Source organism: Pholcus phalangioides, unplaced genomic scaffold (assembly GCF_987345545.1).
Source record: "Pholcus phalangioides strain wild (caught in Gottingen) unplaced genomic scaffold, Ppha-v1.0 ptg000032l_1, whole genome shotgun sequence".
NCBI lineage: Eukaryota > Metazoa > Arthropoda > Arachnida > Araneae > Pholcidae > Pholcus > Pholcus phalangioides.
The window spans coordinates 9,822,563-9,827,241 of record NW_028301622.1 but is presented as its reverse complement, the minus strand read 5'-3'; the positions used below and the strand labels follow the sequence as shown (position 1 = coordinate 9,827,241).

The window sequence follows — 4,679 nt, the reverse complement described above, 5'->3', positions numbered from 1 at the left end:
CCATCGCTTTCTATTACCTTCGACATAATATTTTTCATAAAATTTCTTGAAATGAACAAAGTGAAGAAAGCAAACGTAATACATGTAGCATATATACATATCTGTTGATAGTGCTATATCTCGAAAAGAAAGCGGGATGCCTTAATTCCCGTGATATCCAAGTACAGTGTTGGAATTCTGCATGCTTTGGAAATACACAGAAAACTAACTTCCACTAACTCCCACGTCAGTGGACTGAAGTTTTCAGGATTTATTAACAAACGCGTGATAAAACAATTCAATAAATAGGAAATTGTCTAGAAACGAATTCGCACGTACAAAAGTTCCAATAAAATTGTTTTTTTACTATAAATCATAATTTCTATTCATAGAAGCGTCTATGTATTTTTCATGTCAAAACATGTTTCATTTCCCAGTTTAAATAAAATGAAAACAAATTATAGCATACATTCAAGTTTAAACCGAGACTTGGGTATTTGTTGAAGAGAATTTTCATTTTTTTTTCAACTTCAGTTCATTACTAACGATTTTCAAATCTGAGAAATTAATGAGACAACCACCTAAAAATGAAAAGATGTTTCGTGTATCTACAGGTTCGAGTCATTTCAGAATATATTTCACAGTCATGTGTACAATTTTCTTTTGTAGAAGGGAGATGATGCCAATATAATCGCAAAAACATATAGATATCTCATACAAACGTCACACCTAGTAGTTAATTCTCTGACAACTCGGTTGAAAATGTCAATTAAATACACAATACGTGTTTATTTTTGCGAAGAAAAAGTATGAATTGTAACTAAGCATTCATGAAGATATCTCGAAAAAGATTTAAGTTCTATATATTAGATTGAATTAATTCTTTCAGTCCATTTAGTAAAGAAAACTGACAGACCTCGTACTTGAATTTGAATAACAGTTTTATTTCCTCTATGTGTGTGTCAATATATGTGTGCCTTTACCACATATTTTTAGCCAACATTTTCACATGAAACACAAACGAAAAACCAAACGCGACGATGATGTTCGCACGTATAAAAAGTTTTTTTACATTTTACATTACTTTTCCGGAACCGCAAGAAAAGAAAATCATTTTTAAAGACTGTATAAATAGAGGTTGAAATTTATCATGCGCTATAACACTACGTATACATTTGAGTTAAAACAAAACTAATCATGCATCCGACAAGGCCATATTTGCAAGTTCCATCAGTTCACATATTCAATATTGAGATATACATTGAGAGACAGTACATCGGTTTCATTTTGTGTCTCCCATACTTCCCGCAATTTTACAAAACTTTGATTCATTTCAATAGTTTCGTAAACTTCTTTTACGAGATTCTTTTATCAAATAAACTTTCCTCGGAGTTTTTCAATCCGATGAGCTTGACACGCATGTCAATAAAATATCGGCCTGATGTATCGAAGGACTTGCTCGAATCACAGTAGATACTCGTATAGGTAACAAATGGTGCGTCTGATTCCTTGTATCAATCGTAATCCTGAAAACAAAGTAATAACAACCAAATTATTTGAAGAGATGGTGTTTTTTTGGCCTGAAATATAATGAGGAATTGAGTTTTCTGGATGTTAAATGCCGAAACTGATATTTGGAAAGAAAGGTGATTTGTCTCCTCCCGGAATCGAACGCCAACTGGTTCGAAAATTGCTTTAGTTAAGGGAGGTTGCTACGACTCCACTCAGCGCTTCACGCTAAAATGTGTGTTATAAGGAATTCAAAAGTGTGTCTCTGGTGTATTGGTAAGCGCACTTGCCCGGTATGCAACGGGACTCGGGTGCGACTCCCGGAGGATACAAATCACTTTTCTTTCCAAATATTAGTTTCGGCATTTAACATCCGGAAAATTCAATTTCTCTACCAAATTATTTTTTGTGAAGATAATTTGAAACGAAAAACGAGTGTTTTGGAAAACTTCATTCTTCTTCAATGTTATTTTTGTGCCTCTATCTCTTTATTTATGCACGTTACAAGTAACGCGTTATTTAAAATGAAAATCAAATCAAGTGCTATTTAGATATCAAATAATATCGTTAGTATAAATGTATCAAAGCATGCAAAAAATAAAATAAAACATAACGAAAACGATTTAATATTGGCAGTGCATTGATTCACCTGTAATAATATTATCATGCAGATATATTGTCACGTGTATTTCAATCATGGAATGATGCAGAACCTTGATTCCTTGAAAAATTCCTTGGAGTGCAACCCATTGAGAACGATTTCCTCTGATGCTCTTTCCTTGAATGAGCAGATAAATAATAAATTAATACATAGAACTTATCGCATATTGGCTTCACATTGCTTTCGAAATCTCCCAAAGTTTCTTGCAATTTTTTTCCCTTGAAAAACAAATATTTTGTTCGAGATTCCATTTCATAAGAATAAAAGAAGCGCCAATATATATATATATATATATACATACATACATATATGTTGTTTGTTAATAATCTTTTTTTCGAAGTTGAGTTTCGTATTTAATTATAATTATATGCATTCAATTTAATAATGCATCGAATACATGCATTTGTCATGCATGATAAAATATAAAACGTATAAACATGTGACAAATACATATCAATTATAAATGAATGGGCTATTTATTACCAGTTGCTGACATCTAACCGATTTCAATCGTGAATTTGAATACAATAGGTGACGCACTCTTCATAAAATGCAATCTTAACGCAATATTAACGCAATCATTAACTGAGGCGTCGTGAAAATACAATGCTATCGGCAAGCAAGCATGTGATTCACTGGATGACAAAATATCGTTGAATTGATTTGACAAAAAGTATCTAAATCAAGTTAGCAAATATTTTACTATAGATTTACTAGAAAATTATTAGATTGATAAAGCACGAAATTAATGGATTAATCGAAGATCCAAAAACAAATTATTTGATAGATTATTTAGAAAATTTCTCAATCGAAATAAATGGATCGAATTTATGGGATTCATAAATCAAGAAATTGTTGAATTGATCAATCAAGAAGTTATTGGATGAAAACAATTGTATTAGTTGATTAATCAAGAAATTATTTGTTCAAATTATTGAATTGAACAATCAGGAAATTATTGGATTGACTCACCAATTACAAAGATATCGGACAGATCAAAAATGAAATTATAAATTGTTTGACTCTGAAGTTATTAATTTTTTAAGTCTGAAATTATTAATTTTTAAGTCTGAAATTATTAATTTTTAAGTCTGAAATTATTAAATTTATCAACCGCAATATCTCAAAATTGAACGACCAAAATATAAATCGACAACGAATTCATTGAATGATGAAAATAGAAATCCTAAACTGAACCACAAATCTCATGAAATATCATTAGAAATTCTACGTTCTCATATTCATCCTATAATAATGGATAAAAAGATAAAAAATGAAACAAAACTCTCAATATTTAACACCCTTCATAAATACCGATTAAAAAAACAAATAACATGCTGTTGAAATTCCTACTATAAACATCGAAATAATAACATGAATGAGTGATAAGAATAATAAAAACTAGAATACCTGTTAAGTTGGAAAAGCCATCGCTACATATGCTTGATTTCTAAAGTCGTCCATCTGCACGTGAGCTCAGAGAAATAATGCATTGACCTTTTTTGAAAATCTTCCAAGATGGTGGATAATGAATGATCGAACTGAGAACCAAACACAGACATCGGAAAATATCGAGCTGTGATATATGATGATTACTTTAGTTTCATCTCCATACTGCTGAATGTGTTTAGGTGGTCAGAAAGAGGTGAAATTGCAAGCATGTTTTACAAGGAAACAAATCGTAGAGAATTAAGAAGGAATCAGTAGAATATAAAGAAGGAATCAGTAGAATATAAAGAAGGAATCAGTAGAATATAAAGAAGGAATCAGTAGAATATTAAGAAGGAATTAGTAGAATATTAAGAAGGAATCAGTAGAATATAAAGAAGGAATCAGTAGAAGATAAACAACGAATCAGTTCAAAAATAAGAAGGAATCAGTTCAAAAGTAAGAAGGAATCAGTTCAAAAGTAAGAAGGAATCAGTTCAAAAGTAAGAAGGAATCAGTTCAAAAGTAAGAAGGAATCAGTAAAAATATTTAAGAACAGGGTGAAAAAATGAGCTGAGATAGTGTGATGAGAGATACATTTCTCAGTAAATTGGGCTACGTAAAAGATTACGCCAAAGTCCAAATAATGATTTAAGATATTTATGAGCTAAAGGTTAGAACGTTGTTCTCAGAAGAGATTTGATGTGTAAAGTATGCAGTTGTGACTATTTCATGAGCAAAAGAATTATTAATTAGAGTATGTCTTAGAGACAGCCTCTGTTTAAATGACGAATATGTTCTGAAATTTCAAGTTAATGTTGATTAAAACTAAAAATTATTTCTTGTCCGGTGCATTCGAAAAAAAAGTAAATTATAATGGAGTTTTCTCGTAACATGGAATTTTTATCGTAGGATTTAAGGAGAGAATTAAGGTCGGATTCATTTACATTCTGATTGGCATAATAAATAGGCTCAATAATAATTATTTTTTTTGTGAACGTGGTGAAATTGAGAAATGCATTACCGAAGAAGTGGGTTCAATGAAAATAAAATTATCTGAGGAAACTCTTTGTGATAATAAATTGGAGGAAAGTAGAATGAA

At 30.7% G+C, this 4,679-nt stretch overlaps 1 long non-coding RNA gene across 1 annotated transcript; it reads right to left on the bottom strand.

Annotated features, from left to right (window-relative positions):
• Positions 1 to 1,111: 1,111 nt before the first annotated feature.
• On the bottom strand, positions 1,112 to 3,810 carry LOC149066941 (uncharacterized). Its single transcript, XR_016195438.1, has 3 exons — positions 3,560 to 3,810; positions 2,138 to 2,266; positions 1,112 to 1,505 (listed from the first exon to the last, which is right to left on the bottom strand). It is a non-coding gene; the product is annotated as an uncharacterized LOC149066941 (long non-coding RNA).
• Positions 3,811 to 4,679: the final 869 nt, after the last annotated feature.